This window comes from Nymphaea colorata, chromosome 7, assembly GCF_008831285.2.
Source record: "Nymphaea colorata isolate Beijing-Zhang1983 chromosome 7, ASM883128v2, whole genome shotgun sequence".
Classification (NCBI taxonomy): Eukaryota; Viridiplantae; Streptophyta; class Magnoliopsida; order Nymphaeales; family Nymphaeaceae; genus Nymphaea; species Nymphaea colorata.
Window position 1 is genome coordinate 23648534 of NC_045144.1, and position 24996 is coordinate 23673529.

Below are 24996 nucleotides of genomic sequence, written 5' to 3' on the forward strand. Positions count from 1 at the left end.
AAATCTATAATCAAATCACTACAACAAATAGTAGTGATAGCTATGGTTGTAAAACTGCACCTAATGTCTAGTGAGAATGAACCCACAGTTCTTGGTTCCATTACTACGCTATGACACATAAAAAAAGAAAAACCCTTGCTGATGAAAAATGCATCGAGAAACCCTTGTTGATAGAAAGTGCCCTATGAAACCGTTGCTATCAATTTCCCCGTTTTTATCACTTTATAGCCTCCTGCATTGCTGTGTTCTTCTGTCTCCCTGGCAAAAAATTTTGTTTGATACCTGCTTCATTCTTTCCAATGAATGGCAAATTGAGGCAGTGGGTCCTATACAGAGGGAGGAAGTTATAGGGAGATCCTTTCATCCTTCCACCCCATACAATGTAGTTTTCTTGGCGTATTTGGGTGTCCTACTTTCTATATGCCATTAATTTCTTCCCAGATGTTGTAACTATTCTTTTCATGAGATTTTGTCTGTATTTGAAAGGCGATAATCGGATTTAAGCTTTTGTATGGCGTTAATCGGATTTAAGCTTTTGTATGATTTTCTTTTTCTATCTTATGATCATTATTGTTCTTATTGTTTGTTGTGGAGGTCAAGGTCACTAACGATCAACCATTCCAATTGTCTTCACCCTTAACGTGGCCATCTACATGATTGCTGGGTGCTTCTAGCACCACTTGGTTGTTACATGTTCTTGTGATACACAGGTTTCCCTTATATGCATTAGTTGAATTTGACTTCATTTCTTTTCCAAGAGAAACTTGGTTGATGCACAAGACCAACTCCCACATTTGGAACCAGTTTTGAAGCTCAGTTACAAAACCTTCTTATTCAGGGGTAAAATGGTAATTTTGTCATGATGAAAATTTTGAGGTGTCTGTGGTGGAAAGAGAACAACGAAGGTGATCGTTCCTAAAAGTGGTCTCCTATAACGTAGACAGTCGCCCAAACCCTAGTTGCAGAGCTCTTGTGAGAGGAGAGAGAAGCTTCGAGAGGAGAGAGAAGAAAAAACACCTAAAATGAGAAAAAACTCGGTTCAGGGTGTATTTATACACAGATTTTGAAAATTACAAATTTAGTCCTACTTATTAGCAAAATTTTCAAACTGTCAAATTTTTCAAAAATTAATGACGCAACTTTTTTGACAAAATTTTTTCAAAAAAGACTTGCAAAAGTTAATTTTAGTGAAAACTCAAGATTTTATATGAAATTACGTAGAGATACCTCCAGATTTATTATAAATTGCTAAAAGAGGGTTTTGAAAATGAAAGAAGAAATTCACGTTCTAAATTCAAAATTGGGATCTCTTTGCTTCTAAGTGATATTTTAGAATATTATTGGAGATTTGATGACGTGATATTTTTTATGTTGCTTTCTCTTTATTGTTCGTTACCTGCCATTAAAATTAAAAACTTAGAAATGACTTCTAGAGTGGCAACCTCAAAACTGGCCAAGCCCCAAAAACTAAATGGTTAACAACATGTATGTATGCTTATGCAATTTAATTATTTTGTGAGTGCATGACCCAATGATGGTATAAACCTTGTGTTTCTGACATTAACTAAAATCTTATTTGGACATGGATATTATGTTGAAACATGTTCACATTGTATTTGAATTTGGATCCTCTTTCTTTGTTTAAATACATATTGATTCTATTATTGATATCATTATGTTTGGATCCACATTGATATGATCTGAATCTAGATGACAATTTGGATTTTTGCTTTGGATCTAATCGTTACTTAAAATCCATATGTGTATGCAGTTTGGTTCATGACATATTTAGATCTGAATTAGTTTGGATACTGGCTAAAAAAGAAAATCCATATCCTGCTTATATTTGATTTAGATATATGTTTTCATGCTTGCTTTTTGGATGTTCATGGTCATTTTGGGTCCATGTTGACATTAAATATGACCAGATTTTCTTTTTATATATATCTATTTAACTGTTGAACTTGGATCTCACAATAAACATTGTAATCTTTTGGAGCATGATCTAATCGGACTTGTTTTCACCTTTTATTCAAGATTTATATCTTGTTTATATTGGATCTAAACATATTATGATATGCATTGATTTTTTTTTAGATTTAATGATTTTACGAGTTATACATATTCAATGTGAGTAGCACTAGAGTGCTAGAAGATGAATTTCTTTTACTCCTTATGAAATAATATTCTTTGAACAAAGATTATGTTCTTGTATGTTCATCCTAGTTAAAATGAATTATTATATTACTGTATGTTGGTAAGCTAAGAGGTGTAAATAAACAATCTTAGGCATGGCCAGATCCATATATCATTGTGCTTGGTTCATGATAGATTTAGATCCATATTAAGTTTTTTGGATCATTGGCTCCAAATATCTGTACTTACATTGAATCCAATATATCGTCATGTTTGCCTTTTGTCTGCACTTATAGGATAACACTCTTAAACATGATGAAAGCCATATTACTGAAATATTTTTATTTGAAGATCTGTTGTACTAAATTTCTAGTACATGAAACTTTATTTCCTCTTATCATATTAAAAGTGAGAAAATCTTTGGTGTTGACTTAAGAGAACTAGATTGTTATTTGGGACGAGATATTAGTTATCTTTTCCTATTGTTATATTTGGATATATGTTGATATGATCTAAATTTCTATGTTTGAACTGGTGAAATCCACAATACCTAAAGTTTAGATTCAGATCCAAATTGACTTGTTTGGATATGTAGGAAAAATCCATATCTGTTTACATTAGGTTCCAATATATGTTATCATGCTTGCTTATAGATATGATCATATTGTGATATTTGTTGTCATCATTATAGGAAACTATTGAATAAAGCATTATTTGCTATTTCTCTCGAAGGCACAGGCTAGGGTAATCTAACGATTAACCCTAAGTTTGTGATTCACTGGGCTTTTATAGTCTGCCGCCCAGGGTTTCCGTATGCCCAGTAACGGTTAGAGCCAGAGAGATTTGGGGAAAGATAAATGAAAACCAGTTTTTTAATTTAATCTCGTAACTGCAAGTGGGCCCTCTTGCAGTTATGAGATGTAGAGATAGGGCCGAGGACCACTATTCAACATCTCCTACTTGTGATGCTATTGACTTTAAGTGAGTGTGAATGTGTAAAATGAGAATTGAAACTATATTAAACATACAGCCTTCACTCTCTCATAAACCCTCAAAATTCATACATTTGGAACATTCATGCTTCACTCTTTCATAATCTCTCAAAGTCCATTCATATAAAATTACATATCATACAATCTATACATAAAGATTGATCTTAATTAAAATATAAGACTTTCTCTAAATGTGCTTATCATATTCTTAAGCACAAGTGTTAGAGAATGCAGCCCATAAGCTTGAGTCATGGATGATAATCTCAAAACTATTAAAAGTTAGGCAAATGAAGATGAAATCAATCTTTAAAACATAGGGAAAATGTACATATCATCCGTTTTCCTTAAAATTGCCATAAAAGTCAGATTTTATTCTGATTTAAATGGTTTAAATTTAAAATGTTGATTCTAAGAGTGTTTGACCCATAGAAAATGATGAAATTCTATTTGTCCACATATAAACCAAACATCCAAGTTGGTCCCTATGCAAGAATCCCAACTAGGATTCAAGCTTAGCCAAGCAAGAAGAATAAACATATATTGGAACACTTTTGCTAACTTCCATAAAATGTTGATGCTTGATCTTTCTCCTTGCTTGTTTTCTAAATCATGTAATCCTAAGCAAGAATTCCAACTTGGATTCAAGCTTAGCCAAGCAGGAAGAAGAATGACTTGCTTGCTGGAACTTGCAGTGGGATGAAAGAGCTTCTCATCACAAAATTCCTAAGGGTTCACTTAACCACCTTAACTTAGCAAAATCAATACAGAGAATAGGGGAAAGTGAAGAAGGAAATGAGGGAGAGGGGGAAGAGGGCTTGGATGAATTTTTCTTCTCCTCCTTGGCTTCTCCCTCCTAGCTCCTTGGCTGTAGCAATTTGATGAAGACCCCAAAAATTCGTTTCCCCCTCCTTGACTGCCAAGGGTGGGGGTTTATATAGAGAAGGAGATGGGGTCAACCACCTTCTTAACTCACCTTGAAAATCCACTTAAGACTTTGGGGACTTGTAAAATGGATTAAATAGGGTTTTAGTGATCCTAGTTGACCACACCTACCTCATTTACGTGAGCTAGGTGGGCTGGGCTTTGCGTGGCCTACCTTGGTTTGGACCTAGGAACCCAACTTTGACCAAAATTTTGGATGAAAATGCCCTTGCACATAGTTTTACCTTATTTTATTTTATTTTTTTTTTCTTTGTTTCAAATTAAGCTTGTTAGGTTAAAACCTAGTCATTAAGCTCTAAATGTTATTGAATTATGACAATTCGAATAAAATTTAGAATTCTATCAAATTTGGTTTGAAAATGGTATTTTCATCCATAACTTGATTGAAGATGGATTTCAATTGAATCAAACTTTGGTTTGAAATATTGAATTTTAATTTGATATTTGATTTATGCATTTGACAAATCGAAATGTATATTTGCCTTTCATGAAATCCCAATTTAGGTTCTATAATCTCAATTTGATCATAAAAGGGCAAAATCATACAGATTGTCAAATTTGACCAATTGACCAAAGTCAAAGCTCATTTGAGAGTAGTTTGACTTTACTTAAGGTAATTCGATGAATTTGATATAAAAAAGCTCTTAATTGAGCTAAATTGTACTTTGATTGAGTTTAGTCAAAGTGGATTAAATCCGGTCAAGGTTTATTTCTTTGCACTAATTTGGTCGTGGGACAGACTTACCCTTTTCGCCAAGCTGAGCTCATATTGGATGCTAATTGAATTTGGCACCACATCTGGGTGCACTAGGGTCGAACCTACTTGAATTAAGTAGGTTTGGTTAGCTTAGTTATTGCTTCTTGGAGGTTGAGGCCTCTTGAAAGAGGATCTAGCAAAGGAAGAGAGAGAGACATAAATGTCTCTCTTTTCCTAGATTTCTAGTTATGACCTCATTCATTTCTCATTGAAAAATGAATTTTTGAAGTGATTGTGAGGAGATATTTTTAAAAAGGAGAGGTGCGTGACCTCTTAGTGGGTTTTGACCACACGAGCTAGGTGGGCCCTACACGTGGTCCCACATAGCATTCTAGACTAAATTAGATCAAATTCTCGGATTTAAATGAAAACTTGAATATTGCAATTGGATATGGATTTCAAATGCATTTGTAATTGAATTTAGATTTTAAATCTTAATTTGAATCTAGTTTGGACATGTAATCCTACTTTGGGATTCATGTCATGAGTCAAATTCATGATTTGAATCTAAATTGTTCTTTAGTTTCGAATTCGCTTTGAAATTGTAATTTTTTCACAATTCTTTTGTAAAATTTTGAAATTGCTTCAATTATGATGTGGAAAAATTTGGCATGTTAATGGATGCCCCTCTTTACTATTAAGCAAGTTGAAGACTTTGCTTAATTGCAAAGATTCAAATAGCAAATTTTTTGCAAATTGTTTCAAAAATTTATTTTTCAAATAATGCTAAGTCATCCTTAATTGAGGGGAAATGCTAGGCATAGACTTGAAATAAGAAGAGTTTCCTATATCTCACAAGAGACTCTGTAGAGGAATTAATGTTGGATGGAAAATTTTGCAATTGTGAAAGTTTTTGCATTTGATGTTTGGAGAATTTAGCCCTTGATGCCTTCTTGACCATCAGCAAGTACTTTTTCTTTCCTTTTTGCTTATATCTTTACCTTTTGATTTTCTTTTTAAGCTATGCTTCACTGTTGGGAGAAATTCCTCACCACCCCAAAAGCTACTATAGAGTTTCTCCACTTTGGTGGTTTTGTGTAGTTTGCTTTATGCAATATCAAGTCTATCGGGCTTTCTTCTGAACCCTTATTGCGTGCTTTGAGCCGGTAATTCCCAGGCCAGTTGGCCTCAAGGTACCAAGTGTGAAATTCTCCTCAAACTTATTTACTCGGATTCAGAAGGCTTTAAGAGACTTAATATAACCAAAATGTTCATGGATTGCCTTTTAGCTTCACGACATAAGCATAAATCGTATGCCTACCCGTGCCTGTAGAGCTTTGAACTAGAGGAACAACTACACTCACCCCGAGCTCATCGCTCAACACATTTTGTTTGATAGATTTTTCTTGCATCTTGCCAATGTCTTTTGGGTCTTAAGGGTTTTTTCCATATGGCATCTCATACTAAACCTTTACAAGTTCTTAACTATCGGGACCAACATTTATTTATGTACATTAATCCCTCAATTTCATTGAAATTTCTTGCATAGTTCAAACCAATGCCCTTGCGGTTGTCCTCAAGACATGGGCTAAGTTTGAAAATTTTGATGCATTTTTGAAACTTTCTTTAAGGGATACTATGCCCCTTAGTTGGTTTGAAAATTGATAAGAATGTGCTTATGAAAGAACAATTGGTTTGAAATTTTTGAATTGCAAATTCAAGTATAGAATTTCTTGAGATGAAAAGCATTAATTAGATCAGGGATTTCGATCCCATCAACATCAATTAGCCGATAAGAATTGTGAGGTAGAACTTCTTTGACGACATATGGTCCTTCTCAATTTGGTGTCCATTTCCCGTTAGTTCTACTCCTGAGTGGAACTATAGATTTTAAAACAAGATCATTTATCTGAAATTTTATTCCAATGATTGATTTGGCATAATATCGGGCGACTCTTTTGCGATAGACTTAAGCATGCTCTGTTGCTTGTACCTTTTCTTGTCTAAGAGGTCTAAATGAGCACGTCACTTTCTTTTGTACTTGCTAATTGGGTGTTTAGTGAGTGTAGCAAATTACATTGCTAGTTTTTGGACGTGTAAGGCAATTTTCGTTCTATATACTAATTCTACTGGTGTAGCATTGGTGGGCATTTGAATTGTGGTTCAATATGCCCAAAGTGCATTGTGTATTTTTCTTGTGTCAATCTCAGCCTGTTTCAATAGTCCTTTATAAAACACGAATCAAAATCTTGTAGGTTGCTTCTGCCTGACCATTACGTTGAGAGTAATATGGGGCGTTAAAGTGATGTTGTATTTTTTGTTTTTGATAGAAATTGTGCACTTTATCATTTTTAAAATGGGTATCTATTGTCAGAAACGACATCGTGCGGGATGCCAAATCTACACAAAGATTTTTGTGAATGAAGGACACCACATGTCGTCTTTTGACTGTTTTTAAAGTGATTGCTTCGACACCACATGTACAAATTCTTTCTACTTTAAATTTGAGAAGCATTTTGAGTCCTTGTATTCTGTCATGTTATGTGTGCAGGAGAAATTCATTTTGATGGAGTAAGGAATCATTTCTTTTTCTGGTGTAATGAAAAGTATCCCAATGTCTGCCCCAGCTGTGCTTTGAGATACATCGAAATGCATCTCCCACATTGGCTCTGACTCGATCGTTAGGATTTGCTCATCTGGAAAATCATCATTTGTACTAGTTTCTTCCGATAGAAGAAAATCTGCCAATTGATCTACAATTGCTTAACCCTTGATTGATTTCTATGACACATATTCTAAAGCATATTGCATCAACAAAATCTGTCACTTTGCTATCCTTTCATTAAAAAATAGCTGCTCAAGGGTATATTTGAGTGTATTGAGTTTTGATAAAATTTTTACCTCGCATGACAATAGGTAGTGCCTCAATTTTTGACACAACCATACCAAGGCTAAGTAAGTTTTTTCCATGTGTAAGCAATTTTTTTATATTGCACAAATGTCTTACGGATGTAATAAATGACATGTTCTATTCAACATCTTTTTTCATATTGAGCCAAAAATCCACCACAGGCTGAATTGTTAACTGTGATGTAAAGAAGTAGAGGTTTCCCCAAAATTGGGGGTTTTAAAATTGGTGGGCAAAGAAGATATTTCTTGATCTTTTTGAATGAGACCTGACATTCATGTCTACATTCAAACTTGACTCCTTTCCACAGTAAATGGTTGAAGGGTTCACATCTCATGGCAAGATTGGATATACACCTTCTGATTGACTGAATCTTGCCCTGCAAGCTACATTACTCTTTTAGATTTGTTAGCGGTGACATCTCAATGATCTTCTTTGCTTTGGAGGGATCCATCTTGATTCCCTTTTTGTTGACCATAAATCCCGAAAGCTTGCTAGATTCTATGCCAAATACACACTTTTGTGGATTCTATCTAAGCTTATATTGCAAGAGTCTATCAAAAACTTGAGAAAGAATGCTAATGTGTTTTTCTCTTGTTTTTTACTTAATTAGCAGATCATCCACTTAATCATCCATGATTTGATGCATTTGATCATGGAAGATAGCTATCATAGCCCTTTGATATGTTGCCCCAATATTCTTCAGACCAAACGACATTACAGTATAGCAGAAAGTGCTTCATGGGGTTGTAATTGATGTTTTAGCATGGTCTTGAGTGGCCACCTTAATTTGTTGTAGCCAGAATATCCATCCATAAAGGAGAACATAATCAAAAGTAACAGTCGATTTTGTCTTTTTATTTGGATGAACTCTGGACATTCTGCCTCGGTGAATTCTATTACCCCCTTGAAGGCTTTTGATGTTTGATCTCAAGATGATAAAAAGGTTAGATGGAATTTGAGACATATTATATGGGAGTAAATTGCATATGTCATTTGCATATTTGAAGGTATTACAAAATTGAGACACTTAGTCTATTAGAATACAATGATAACAAAATGACAAAATGATGACTAGATGATGAAATAATAGTGGATTTGTTGGTTCATATTGATGGTGAACATCCACCTATGGTGTTGCTATTGATGAAAGGTACCAACTTGAATCCTTTCTCGACGTCCACTTTTTCATAACTTTGACATCTCACCCAATATTCTTCAGACCAAACGACATTACAGTATAGCAGAAAGTGCTTCATGGGGTTGTAATTGATGTTTTAGCATGGTCTTGAGTGGCCACCTTAATTTGTTGTAGCCAGAATATCCATCCATAAAGGAGAACATAATCAAAAGTAACAGTTGATTTTGTCTTTTTATTTGGATGAACTCTGGACATTCTGCCTCGGTGAATTCTATTACCCCCTTGAAGGCTTTTGATGTTTGATCTCAAGATGATAAAAAGGTTAGATGGAATTTGAGACATATTATATGGGAGTAAATTGCATATGTCATTTGCATATTTGAAGGTATTACAAAATTGAGACACTTAGTCTATTAGAATACAATGATAACAAAATGACAAAATGATGACTAGATGATGAAATAATAGTGGATTTGTTGGTTCATATTGATGGTGAACATCCACCTATGGTGTTGCTATTGATGAAAGGTACCAACTTGAATCCTTCCTCGACACCCACTTTTTCATAACTTTGACATCTCAGGCCTTAAGTGCCACCATTGTTCTGTCAAGGTAATCGGCTCTAAGATTTCATTTTCCTATTTGTCGAGGATAGTGAATGGCCGATAGCCATGGCGTATGAGTAAATTCAATCCTTCCTCATTCTGGTAGAAAGTTTTGAAAAATGGATGGCTTTTGTAGCTTGTTTCATGCTTGGTACCTTTTTTTATCCACGTTTGTTTCTTTAGCTTCTGAATAGTCAATTTGCTAAGACCTTGAGATATTTTTTCTTCTTTGCAAACTCGAATACTAGGTACTTCAATTGTATATATTGGTACCAGATTCATTAGATGCACAAGACAATTTTGCCTATCCTCTGCATAGATTGTTATAGTATTCATGTTATCAGTCCACTTGATGCACTAATGTAGAGTGAAAGGAACGCCATTGGTAGCATGGATCTATGGTCTGCCAAGTAATAGGTTGAATGAGGGTTCCCTATCCACCAAATAAAATAGAACCGGACGATATGTCTCGAAGCTATTTAGATCCAGACATATACTTCCAATGCAAGGTTGTTCCATTTTGTCATATCTATGAATGACAATTGATGACGGTTTATAATTGGCTTGCTTTATGCCTAATGTACAAGCTATCTGCTGTGGACAAATGTTCAGGCTTGCTGCTCCATCGATTAAGGCATAAGAGACTCTGGTGCCCCTTGTTTCTACCACTATGTTCAAGGCATCATTATGTGATGCACCTCCATTTGGTAGATCTTTATCAGAAAGTGTGATTGGACCATTTTAGTATAGTCCAAAAGCCCATTTATTTCCTCGGTTAGGACGAAATCCTTCCTTCTTGACTTGGTAAGGGCTCTAATTCTATGAAAATGGCTTCCAAAAGTTCAGGATCCCATATTTGTGACTTTTGATTGATGTTTCTTCGACTGTTTTGTTTGCCTGGTCCGGTTTGTATATTGACGGATCGTTTGTTATATTTGGAAAGCAACCCAAAGAAATCTAGAGACACTTTATCCCATTTATGACTTGAGACCATACAATTGTTCCTTTCTCATGTTTAAGAAAAGGGTTTTTGAGGATGTGTGGTTGTTCACTAACCTCCTTGATAATTTCTTTGTCGACCGTATCTTGCACAATATTTTTGAGTACAAGGCAATCTTCTAAATGAGCAAAATCGATAGAGAGAATAGAGGAATGTGAAGAAGGAAATGAAAGAGAGGCGGAAGAGGGCTTGGACGAATTTGTCTTCTCTTCCTTGGCTTTTCCTCCTAACTCCTTGGCTGCAGCAATTTGCTGAAGACCCCAAAAATTTGTTCCCCTCCTTGGTTGCCAGGGGGTGATTATTTAGAGAAAGAGATGGGTTCAACCACCTCCTTAACTCACCTTGGAAACCCACTTAAGACTTTGGGGACATGTAAAATGGATTAAATAGGATTTTAATGATCCTAGTTGACCACACCTAGCTCATTTACACGAGCTAGGTAGGCTGGGCTTAGGGTGGCCTTACCTGGTTCGGACCTAGCTACCCAACTTTGACAAAAAAATTGGACAAAAATGTCCTTGCGTAGGGTTTTGCCTTATTTCATTTTATTTATTTATTTTTTATTTGAAATTGCGCTCAATAGGTTAAAACATAGTCATTAATCTCTAAATGTTATTGAATTATAACAATTCCATTAAAATTTGAGTAAAATTTAGAAATTCTATCAAATTTGGTTCGAAAAGAGTATTTTTGTCCATAACTTAATTTGAAATATTGAATTTCAATTTGATATTCGATTTATGTATTTGACAAATCGAAATGTATATTTGCCTTTCATAAAATCCCGATTTAGGTTCTGTAATCTCAATTTGATCATGGAAGGGCAAAATCATCCAGATTGGTCAAATTTGACCAATTGACCAATTGACCAAAGTCAAAGCTCATTTACGAGTAGTTTGACTTTGCTTGAGGTAATTCGATGAATTTGAGCTAAGAAAACTCTTCATTGAGCTAAATTGTACTTTGACTGAGTTTATTCAATGTGGATTCGATCCGGTCAAGGTCTATTTCAATACACTATTGGGTCGTGGGACAGACCTGCCCTTTTGGCCAAGCTGAGCCCGTGTTGACTGAGCTCAACTGAATTTGGCACCACATTTGGGTGCACTAGGGTCGAAGCTACTTGAATTAAGTAGCTTTGATCAGCCTAGTCATTGTTTCTTGGAGGTTGACCCCTCTTTAAAAAGGATCTAGTTAAGGAAGGGAGAGAGGCAAAAATGTCTCTGTTTTTGTAGGTTTCTAGTTATGACCTCATTCCTTTCTCTTTGAAAAATGATTTTTTGACGTAATTGTGAGGAGAAATTTTTAAAAAGGAGAGGTGCATGACCTCTTGGGGGGCTTTTGACCACACAAGCTAGGTGGGGCCCACACGTGGACCCACAAAGCATGCTGGACCTAATTAGATCCGATTCTTGGATTTAAATCAAAACTTGAATTTTGCAATCAGATATGGATTTCAAATGACATTTGTAATTGGATTTGGATTTCAAATCCTAATTTGGGTCTGGTTTGGTCTCGTAATCTTGCCTTAGGATTCGTGTCACGAGTCAAATTCATGATTTTAATCTAAATTGTTCTTTAGATTCAAAATTAGCTTTGAAATTGTAATTTTTCACAATTCTTTTGTAAAATTTTGAAATTGCTTCAATCCTGATGTGAAAAAATTTGGGGTGTTAATAGACACCAATTATATTTTACATCAATCTACAAAAGTGTTCAGCCAACGATAGCTTGTAAGCTTGAAATGCAGAACTGATATGGATCACGTATATGTGATTAATAATATAAATGAAATCAACGAACGTTTAACCTAGCTACCTCAAATGCTTTTAATTCCAATGCCATTTCGCCAACAAGGGCTCCACAAAGCAACAGTTCCCACAAATTCAGGAGACCACCCAAGACTTCCAAAAACCAGATGCCTCAATATATATATATATATAATGGATGTACCAGATGCATCGCATGGGTGGTGAGATTGTATTGCGTCTATTTTTTGTATATTATATCTCACTTTTTTATTCCTTGCCTACAATTTAAGAGAAAAAGAACTGTTTCCTTTATTAGGGAATCAGGGTGGCCTGGAACATGATTTCCAAAAAGGGATGCACAAAGTACATTTTATATATATTCTCAAAGAAAATAATGTTACTTAAAAAAAATTAAGGAGCTTCTGCATGGAATTTCATATATGACACTCATGTTATTTTTCATGAAGCTCATCGATTTGAGAAAACATGGCTACTAAAGCCAGCGTACAGACTGAACATCTAGAAGAATTTCAAATCAATTACTCTATTATGGTAGCTTACTAGTAGAATTTAACATGTGCCTAGCGCCGTTGCTTTGTGGAGATCATATACATGAAGTTAATTAAAATGACAGATGGCCATGCCCACTGTAGTTTATGTGATCTTAAAAAGCATGACAGGTATGGAACCAAATATGGAAGTCCCAACAACACAAAGTAAATAGCTAGTTTTTAAAAATATCCTACTTTAATGATGTGCTTAGCAAAACGCTTGCTTTCCTATTTATAGTTTGCTTTCTCATCGGACCACTTTTTTAATTCCTGCAACTGCTTTTATTTATGTAATATTTTTAAATTTAAGGAATTTGATTCCTCACTTCCACTTTAATTTCGTCTGTGACTTTTGCACCAAGTGGATAAAGCCCCAGCCCTTTTTGGTGTGGCCGATGGATAAGAAAGGACCAATAAAAATCAAGATAATCATCTTCCTTAACTTTTATAAATTTTTGTACAGAAGTTCCATAGAGATCTACCAGCCACCACTGGGTTCGCATTTGGAACGTCATCAACCACAGCAACAGTTCTCGGTCCAACAATATTGAATCTTCAAAATGTGCCAACCTGCATCACAAGGGAAAATCACCTACCATCCACCCATATACTCCCTTGGGATCTGACCATCCTCACTACAATACTGAAGACTGATGGTGTGGCGATGGTCGTCCATCGCCATGGTGGCATTGATGAACCACGATGCGATGGCAGTCCATTCGCATGGTTCACTGTAGACTTCGATCATACCGGACCAGCTTGGACCACACCAACCTACACTTATCCAAATGACCTCCAGCCACCAGGCAACATCTTGTACCATGACCATGCACTTGGCATGAGTAGAGTGAACCTTGTAGCCAGTCTCTTTGGGGGTACCTTGTCACAGACCCATCCGCAGAAGGCAGTCTGATTCTTCCCTCAGATTCCTTCAACTGGCTGCTCATGATCTTTGACCGTAGCTTCAACAAAGATTGTCTTTTGTACATGATAGCTACACAGGTGTGAACCCACCCATCTATAGGCAGAAATGTGGACCCTAGATATAAATTAGATCCAAACCCGAATAATTTATGCAGAGAAAAGCCATATGGTCTCAATGTCCAAAATAATTCTCAATAATAAACTTGGCAAAGTATACTTAATAAGAACTTAATAACCAAATGAAAATAGCTCACAAAATTAGCTAAAGCCCAACAGTTGATAACCTCAAAATGTAAGCTACTTTATTCATCAAAATGAACATTACAAAAGAAGGCTCAAGGAAACTCACCTAATCTCACGTAGTGAACTTTCACTCCCAAGCACTTCCATGCCTTTTGCACCCAATGCCCTTCCACTTAATCACTCTATGCTGACACACCAGCTCACAAAGTGAGCACACACCCAACAATCTCTTGATGCTAGACGCAAAGGCTAGCACTCCTATTTATAGAGTTTGAGAAGGTCGGTGGTGGAAGTTCCACAACTTTCTAATTACTTTTTATTATTTTAATGTTTTTATCATTAGTAACCAACTTAAGAGGAGGCTCACGACTTCTTGAGAGAGTCAATGATGACTCTTTACAATCTCCCCCTCATTACCGACTCTCTACTCATGAATCCTAACATTCTTCAAAATTTGGTGAATATTTGTACTAGCAAAACTTTGGTAATGATGTCAGCAACTTCATTTTCTGAAGTGATTGGCTGCAAGTGAATCTCTCCTTTGAGTACCTTCTCTCTGATAAAATGATGTTCCACCTCTATATGTTTCGTTCGAGCATGGAAGATAGGATTTTCTACAAGTCTAATTGCACTTTGATTATCATAGAGCCTTACTGCATAATATACATCTTGTTTAATGTCTTTCAACAGTCACATCAACCACACACATTTTGTACTGCTTGAGATGCTGCTCTATACTCTGCTTCTGTTGTTGATAGTAAAACTGTTGGCTGTCTCTCACTGCACCATAAAATTGCACCACTTCCAAGACTAAATATATATCCAGTTGTTGATCTATGAGTTGATAAGTCTCCAGCATAATCTGCATCACAATGACCAACAATTTGATAGGTTTCTCCTTTTCCATAAAGTATACCCAAGTCAGGCATTCCTTTGACATACCCTAATATTCTTTCCCTGCATCTAAATGTAGCTTTCTTAGAGTTTTCATGAATCTGTTCACAACACCAACTGCATCGGCAATGTTTGGTCTTGACAATGTTAAGTAGATTAAGCTTCCAACTAGTTGCCAATACATAGTGACATCTTCTAACTTGTCTTATTCATCAATTCTAAGTTTTGCATTTACCTCAATTGGTGTTGAAATAGGTTTGCAACTGAGCATACCATACTTATGTAGTAAGTCATGAGCATACTTCTTTTGACTTAAAAATAATCCTTTACATTCATAATTAATTTTCAATCCATGGAAATGTCGTAACTCCCCCAGCTCTTTATTTCGAATCACACCGTGAGATGTTCACGAATGAGATTAACTTCTTCTTTGTCATCTTTTATTATAATTAAAATCTTCATACCTCTTGTCTTGACGAAGAGTCTCGAATCTGCTGAGGCGACTTGAAATTCACTAGACACCAAAAATTCAGCTATTTTCTCTCACCATGCCCTAGGTGCTTGCTCCAATCCATAGTGTGCTTTTCTTAGCTTGCAGATGTTTGATTTGTTCAGAGATTTGAATCCTTATATAGATTTCATGATTGAGATATCCATTCAAGAAAGCATTTTTCACATCCATTTGCCATAGCTTCTAAGTCTTTCTTGTAGCAATGGCTATCAGAATACGTACAGATGTAGTCTTTGCAATAGGACTAAAAGTTTTTTCAAAGTCAAAGCTATATTGTTGTGAAAACCCTCTTGTGACTAGTCAAGCATTATACCTATCGACTTTGCCATTTGCTTTCTGTTTATTTTGTAAACTCATAAGTAATGGGCTTTACTCCCATAGGCTTTGGTATGAGTTCCCAAGTCTCATTATGCTCCAATGCTTTCATTTCATCTTTCATTGCAGCTTGCCATTTTTCAACATCTTTTGCTTCTTCAAAAGAGGTTGGCTCGATCTCCTAAATGACGGCACAATCTGCATTTTTATACTTGAGATCTGGTTTTAGAACTCCTGTTGATCTTCTTAGTGTTATAGATGCTCCTTCTGGTTATTGTGATGGTCTTTCTTCTTCTATACTTCGTTGTTGAATAGGAGTAATTCCTATTCTCCATGGATCTACTCATTCTTCTTGTCTTGGGCTATGTTTAGGCGTTTGAACTTGTTTGTCTGATCGTCTTACTTCTATCTTCCGACTTAGGCTCTCCTTGATTCATGTCAACTTGTATTTTGTTTCGAACATTTCTCTCAAAAACTTGAGAGTCTGGATGACATCGTGAGAAACACGAACTTGTCCTGTGGTAGGATTAGCACATCTCTATCCTTTCCAATATGGATCATATCCAACAAAGACACCTCTGTGCCTTCTTGTCGAACTTAGTCCTATGATGCTCAAATAGAAAAACATAGCATATACAACCAAATACTCTAAAATAACTTATAGATGGCTTCTTTTTATGGAGCACTTTATATTGAGACTTAAAATTAAATCTTGGCAATGATAGTCGATTAATTACGTATACAGCAGTGCTGACACACTCGGCCTAAAATTTTGGTGGCATGTTCTTTGCATGTATCATGCTTCGACATATTTCTGCTATGTGACGATTGTTTCATTCTACCACTCTATTTTGCTGAGGTGTATAGACACAAGTAAATTACATTCGAATACCATGTTGCCTTGTGTATTCCATAAACATGTCAGATGTATATTCGCCACCATTATCAGTACGTAGACACTGAATTCTACATCCAAGTTCTTTTCTCACCATGTGGTGAAACTCATTGAACTTTTCAAGTGCTTCAAACTTTTCTGTCATAAAATAGACCTAAGTTTAACTCAAAATATCATCAATAAATGTGATAAAATACCACCTACCTCCAACTGATGGGCCTGATACTTTCCCAAATACATCTGAATGCATAAGCTCGAACGGTGCTTTAGCTCTATACTTTGATTCTTTAAATGGCCTCGTGTGCGCCTTTCCATATTGAGATCCTGGGCATACTATGTTCGTTCGTACCTCAAGCTTTGGCAGGCCAATTAGCTGTCCTTTATTAGACATCTCCCAGAGTTTGTTATACCCAATATGAGTGAGTCTCTCATGCTAGATATCTGGAGTATCATGCTTCCTAGTTTTGTCAATATATATTGTTTCTATTGACAAGACATATATTGACTCAACTTTTTTTCCTTCAAATATGGGAGTTCTATGAACATCTACATTTCTATAAACTTTTATATCATTTGGGCCAAATACTACATAGTGGCCTAAAGCTATAAGTTGTGGCACAGACAACAAGTTTTTAGTCATTGCTAGAACATGATAAACATTCTGTAAAATCTGGTATATAACAAGGCTAGCTACAATTTCTGCTTTTCCATTATGTGCCACTAGGTACTTTGTGTTGTTAACAATAACAACAACTTGATTTTCATCATATTCTTTTATACTTACAAACTTGTTCTCATCACCAGTAATATGATTTGAGCATTCAAAATCAATTATCCAATCAGTTTGATAATTGATCTTCTATTCTTTTTCTTTTATAGGTTTTATATGAGTAGAATTACATCTTTCTTGTTTGATATCCTCTTTAACCTCTATTGAGTATAGAAACAAAGTTTTTTGTACAGTCTCATTAACTCCCCCATGTTGCTTACTTGTCGTGACTGCATTTCCTTCATCTATTTTGACTCTGTAGTCATGAACAAAATGGCCCAATTTTCAACATCTAAAACACTTTTTTTTTTGTCTTCACTGTTGTGTAGTTTCTCTTGTTTTTCTTTCGTCAATGTTCCAACTTCGAGACAACGTTTCCTCATTATTTACTTTGAGTGAGGGTCCAGCCATTTGTTTCACTAATGTTTCTTGATTGATCAAAACATTCTCTAACTACAGCAAAGTTGGTTGAACTGGCCAGCTTTCAACACAAATTATAAAACTACTAAATTCTAGATGAAATCTCTGAACAAAAATTATCTACATACGGGCCTCACTAATCTTATACTTAAGGTCAATTTGCGAAATCTCCCTAAAAATGTTTTTAACTTTCATAAAATATTCTGCTATCAATATATTTCCCGCAGTTAATGTAGCAAACTCATTTCTAATCATTGTACGAAGACATCATTAGCTCGAGAAAATAGTGTTGTAAAAGTATCACATGCTTCTTTAGGAGTCTTAGCATCACAAATATGCTCTAATAAATCATTCTCAATTGATACCTTAATTGCAAATAAAGCTTTCTCCGCTTTGATCATTCATTTCTTCTTAGCTTCCTTGCCGATAGGAATATTTGTGTCTGACCCCAATACTATATCCCATAATTCATGTCCTAAAAAAGATGACTCCATGCTAGATTTTCAATAGTCATAATTGCTATTGTTAAGCTTTTCAGTATTATTTAATGCAAGCACTAATGCCGCCATAATTTCAAAATATAATTAGTCCAATTAATCTCATTATTAAACAGACCCTTAGACTGAACATCTCTCTGATACCAATTGTAGGCAGAAAAGTGGGCCCTAGATATAACTTAGATCCAAACCCGAATAATTTATGCGAAGAAAAACGGGCAGAGTTTCGACGTCCAAAATAATTCTCAATCATAAATTGACAAAGTATACTTAATAAGAGCTTAATAACTAAACGAAAATAGCTCACAAAATGAGCTAAAGCCCAACAGGTGATAATCTCAAAATGTAAACTACTTTATTCATCAAAATGAACATTACAAAAGAAGACTAAAGGAAACTCATCTAAGCTCACATAGTGAACTTTCACACCCAAGCACTTCCATGCCCTTGCACTATATCACTCAATGCTCACACACCTACTCACAAAGTGAGCTCACACTCAACACTCTCTTGAAGCTAGACACAAAGGCCAACGCTCCTATTGATAGAGTTTCAGAAGATCGGTGGTGAAGGTTCCACCACTTTCTAATTATTTTTTATTATTTTAATGTTTTTATCATTTATCACCGACTTAAGAGGAGGCTCATGACTTCTCGAGATAGTCGGTGATGACTCTTTACATCATCCACCTTCAAAGGCATCCAGAGTACATCGTTGATGCCAACATAGTTAATGGCATGGCTTGGCTCTTCATGAATGTCAAACCGAGAAAGTACCGTTTTCAGATTGCGAATGTCGGTAATGCTCAGTACTCTCATCTTTCACTAAGCAATAGCCTGAATTTCACTCAGATAGCCTCTGATTGCTCCTACCTTCCCGAGCCAGTTGTTGTTCGGACCAGACTGCCCCCAGCAGCATAGAGATTTGGAACATTATAAACTTGACACAACATGATCACCCCATGCATCTTCACTTAGCAATATTTCAAGCCATAGAACAAAGTGGTCTAGTGAACGTTGACCAATTCACTACGTGCATGAATTCCACGTACAATCCCATCAAATGCAACACCAATAGCTAAGCTCGAGGGCCAATGTTTTCTATGCCACCCAGTGAGATGGCATGGAAGAACAAAGTGAAAATGACCCTTGGAAACATGACGACTGTGGTGGTGAAGTATGGTTATGTACACCAGAATGCACCATATCCATTAGATTCGACTGCAGAATCGGGTTACGTATACCATGGCCATGTAAGTATCTACAATTCCCTTTGTATAATTCAAATGCTTTCTTGTGGTTTGGTCTAGGAACGAAGTATAGGTGGCAAAAATTCTAGCTAATTCTGCTGGAATGTTTTTGCGCCATTCTCTAATGAAGAACTTAGAGTGCCTATATGTTCTCTAGCGGCTTCTAACGTTTCAGTTTGATATGAGTTCATTAGTTCATCGTTAGGTACATGCATGAATTTACAGCAAGTAATTACTTGGGCAAAGTGTCACAAATGCATAGGCTGTAGTGTCCATTCATCACAAGGCACACATATAATATTCCTCATTAATTGCATGCCTTGGTCAATTTAATTCAATCTAATTTTGTCATTTTCTGTATAATATGAAACGAACAATTGAAACTCCATTTCCAATTTTTTTTGCTGAGTTTCCATTTTTTCACAATTAACCTGATCGTTTCAGTTTTGTCTGAGTTAAGCTAATTATAACCGTTGTTAATTTAATCAGATTCCTTGACTAATGTTTTGGTTAGCAGTTGCTGATATTAGATCATGAGAACAAGGAGATGATCAGGCCTTTGACGCTGGTCAGATAGAGAGAAGTCGTAGTGATTTCATGGTTTATGGTGCCATAAGTTTAGTTTAGCATTGAATCAAAGATAGAGCACCACTCTATGTATCAAGGTTGGAAAATTCTCTCATATGAGATGATTGAAAAATAAAAATTTCTTGTTGGTTGTTAAATTATGTTGTCGACTGTTAAAATAAAGTCAGTTAGAAGGGAAGAAAAGTGTGACGAACATGATTACATGGTTCAGCCCTTTATGTCCTACTCCCATGATAATTATTACTTTTGCTTTCGTTCAGCTAGTACTTTTCTTGCACAATTACATTTTGTTTTATTTTGATAGAGCCACTGAATAGTTCTGTTTTCTATTTGATCCAGAATATCTTTCCTTCATCACAATTATAAGAATACATGGGCCTTGCTTTCCTTTTTGCTTAAGGCAAATTTGATCTTCATTCCTTTCAAGTGTCTCTCTAGTATGGCCATTGGTGGACTTGCCATTATTTGATGCTAGCATCATGGACCATTTGTTAATATTCTCGATCACATTCACCACATCTAGGGAGATGTGCTTGATTAGGCTAAACTTGGGAACCATGGAACTATTTGATTCTCTTAAGAGCTTACTACAAATGTTTGCAAGTTGATCTTTAGTAGAAAAATATCAAACCATCATTTCACCCTAAGCACGGTCCTCTGTCACAAGTGCATGTCAGTTTCAATGTGCTTGTTGTTGTTGTGATATACTGAATGTGTTGCAAGGTAGCCAGCTCCGACATTATTGCATTTTGCTTGGACTAATGTCTTCGAGCATTTTGAATAGAGGCTGGATCTACATAATTGTTCCTATAATATTTTGCAAAGGAGATTTGTATTCTACTTCAATATTGGATCTTGCGACCATGTTTTGTTACTCGGCACTCATCATACTAAAATCTGTCTAGTAAAGGCTCCATATGTTCCAGATCAAGTTGTGCACCTAACCTAGCCTACATCATTTCAAGTGGTAAAGTCAATATTTGTTGATGCCTTAAGAAGAATATCATAGTCAAAGGTGTGCCTTAAGTGTCTACCAATACATTTTACAATAGCTGAATGAAAATACCTGAAGATTGCATAAACCAATAAACTTTATTCATTGCAAAGGAAACATCAGGTATTGTCATAAGTGCAACTATTCTGCTATATAAAACTGAATGGTTAGATTTCATCCCAAAGAAAGCCATTAAAGTCAGGCATGAAGCCGCAGGAGCTGAAATAGGTTTAGCACCAATTGTGTTTGTCCACTTTGGTACAACCACTTCAAGAAAATCAACTTTTAGTAATGTATCAATTTGGTCACTAAAACCTTTTACCAACAAAAATGCTGCATGACAAAGCCTGTTATTAAAATTTCGTGACGCTGAAACCATTCGCAACAAAAATGCTATTTGTGACTAGTTATCAAGTATCAGCAACGAAAAGCTTTTGTTATTAAATATGTATACCAACGAAATTATACGTTGCAGATTTGTGGTTTTTATACCTCAGTCTTATTGTGCAAGTCTGCTTTAGTGATGAAAATGTTTGTTGCAAACTGTCTAATAATTTCTGATGATGTAATGCGTTATTGAATCTTAACAATTAGTAATGAAATTGTGTGTTACTATTTATCTATTTATTTTAATAGATGATTGAGCTTTTCATGTTGGTTGCCTGCACTAAATCCTTTAAAGCAGAAAAGAACAATGCAATTGTGAAATTGTTGAGCATGTGAAACAGTTCATCGAAATCAAAGTCACCAAATGAACATTGACGTGCATCTCCCAATGATGCATACAAGATGGGATTGAGATATGAGTTGCTAAGGAGTCATCTCCCTGATGAGTCAATCCACAAGGAATGGGGACAAAGTTTACAATGAATTCTACAAATGCTAAAAAATTAACTAAATTGATCGAACAAAATGATTGTTACACAAAGACAAAGCATCAATTCAGCACATTAACATTCATTCAAGTTCAAGCAGGAAATAAAACAACCAACATGAGGAAACACAATCCTAAGCTACTCATATTTATTCTTCTTGCTGGAACTCCAATCAAGGCTCTAACCTCTGAATAACTGAAGCACTGCACCATAGTCACAACTTGAATAACTGGCATATATAATATAAGTAAGTACTTTGAATAAACTTATAACATAAACAACATGAATGAACGCCACTCCACCCTAACCCTGAGAACAATAGATTAACTATGGGAAGCACACTATATGACAAATGCATCATTCAAGAGAGACAACATAGACAGTATACTTAACTCAAACTAAACTTAAGAAAGTCAGATCAGAGACCTAACCAGTGCCACAATCAAGATCATAAAAATAGTCATTAGACAAATTTGAAGGATATTCCTTTAAAATAGAAAGTAGCATGATTCAAAAATGTTGCAGTGAGCAGAAGTGTTATCACCCCAAATTTTTTTAAAATGGGAGCATTTTGTTTCCACCCAAATGAAATTTTCAGTTGTTTGGACTTAAACTTTTAGACCTTAAGCCCAATCTTGGACCGAAAACAAATTCGTCTCTAAAGCCTTGTCCGAACCCAAACAAAAAATTCAAATTCAAAATCCAAAATTCAGCTCTCGGATCCGAAACCTGAAAAAATCAAATTCAAAATCCAATATTCAGCTGTCGGATCCGAAACCTGATTCTAGGTCCAAATCAAGAATTTCAAACTCAAAATCCAAAGTTGAGATTAAGACAACAAAGTTTGATGCTATCGAACACCGTGCATGCATGCGTGGACCCTTCTTTTTTATTATATATATCCCTCTCATGCCAAAAATATATTTTTTGAGCTTAAATCATTGCTTACAATGCGTCAGCAACCAATTGAACCCAATCCAGATTTAAAACAAGCCCAGAATAATTCAAAAAAATGGAGTCGGCCTCCCCATTTGAAACAAAAATAATTTTAATACAAAAAAATAGGTTTTCTGTTTTTATATGTGAATGCCTTTTTTTAAATTTGTTCATTTTATTTTATTTTTCTTTATCGTACTTTATTTTGTTATTTAAAAAAAAAAACACGCCAAGCGATGGCACACGAGCACGCTCACCGAGTGCGTTGCCATGCGCTGTGCTCTGCACACTACCGCTGTGCGCCAACGCGCTTGGCGTGCAATATCGGCAGGCATGCCGAGAACCCCCATTTTTATGAAAAACTGCCACTTGGGGGGCTATCTACCCTCTTTCTTGATTTTTTCTCTTCAAGAAATGGGATAGGAAGAAGAATTGGATTTTAAAATCATTCCAACTTGAATCATTGCTTTTCCTTTTCAATTGGATCTGTTTTGGAACGAACCGATAATTGCACTCGTAGTCTCTGAAGGATGAGAACCAACTATGGAGCATCTATGTCGACAATTCAAGTATTGTATACGTCAAACACAGGTCTCCACAAAGTCGTAAGACCATGTATGGGCACTGATGCTTGCCCAGTGCCGGAAGGTCAAGGAAGTTGGTGACCTAATGACAGGGAAGCTGGCAACCAAAGCCCTAGTGAACGGCCGGGGGGTGGCGGTTGGAACAGAGACACATTTGTTTATGAATTCCAATGTGGCTGATAATATATCTGCATGGACCAATCAATAATTCGAGTCACACACTCCCATAATCCATCCTCTCCTTTTTGCATGGTCTAATCATTGATCCCGAAAATTTCTACAATAAATTAGGTGACTTAGAGAAAAAGAGAAGTGATTTGGACAAAAAGAAATGAAGTGACTTGCCTCCTTGGATGGGCATTAGCCCTGCCCACACCTCAAATGAGTGTTTGCATGTTAGTGGACAATCCCACTTAGTCAAAGCCTATTTAAAAAAATAAATAAATCATTCAAAAATGTTTGAAATTCGCTTCAAAATCTTGTTAAATTCAAAAAATTTTAAATTTAGAATTTTGGCTCCAAATCTCCATATAAATACCCCCACAATCTTTCCTCTTTGGCATGAGCCAACCTTGGGGATCCTCCCGTGCTTCTTCATTTGAAATCTTGATTTTTCTTTAGCTCCCTCTTTCCATTTCACTCTTTTCCCTTCTTCTTTTTATCCAACTTTGAGAGCAAGGTTCTTCATTCAAACTCTTCAAGGGAGTACGAGAAGACCTCTTGGGAGGATATTTTCATTATCTTGGAGCTTGAGCCGAAGCGATCCTAAGATCATTCAAAAGAGGAGGCTCATCTATATTCGAGGTATGTAATCTTCCATTTTTATTTTCATTTCCTCTTGCCATCTCCCCATGGCCATGCAAGAAAACCCAAATGATTTCCTATCCGAAATTGAGAGCTACATCTTGGGTGCACCAAGAGTTTGAACAAGGTAAATAAATTTTATTTCTTCATTTATTCTCAAAAATATGCTCATTATATTGTTTTATTCATCATTTATGTTTGAGATGATGCTCATATATGATGCATTTATTTTCTTTAATTAATATGCAAATGTACGGCGAGAATGAGTGTTTGGGGTTTGAGATTTTCTCATTCTTGTGTTGATTTTTGAGGTTGGGACTTGTCCAACCCGGCAAAACCCTTCACAAATTTGTACATGTTAATATGCATTATTCATGTCATTTTTACGCTTATTTTTTTTCTTAAACACCCGATTAGGGACCCCAATCAATGTTCTCTTATATTGCTTTTTCTTTCATATATATTTGATTTTTTTCATACCCGACGATGGAAGAAATATATGCTCTTGTAACCAACAAACTAATCATGCTTTTCATGTTCACATAAAAAAATACTTAGAATCATATTTTTCAAAAGATTTTCAAAAGCAAGAACTCCCTCTAATGCAGCCATGGAGACTTAGCTTAGGCTCTTGCATGAGTCCAAGTTCCTCTCTGGCATACATAAAAATTGAAGTCAGATATTTTCAAGTCATTTTTTAATTTTAATTCTCATGAAAATATATGTATATATACATGTTATATATGTATACGTGCACATGATTATCTCTCTTTGT

General features: G+C 35.7%; 1 pseudogene; it reads left to right on the plus strand.

Annotated features, from left to right (window-relative positions):
- The first annotated feature begins 12658 nt into the window (after nt 1–12658).
- On the plus strand, nt 12659–23625 carry LOC116257235 (multicopper oxidase LPR1 homolog 1-like; annotated as a pseudogene).
- Nucleotides 23626–24996: the final 1371 nt, after the last annotated feature.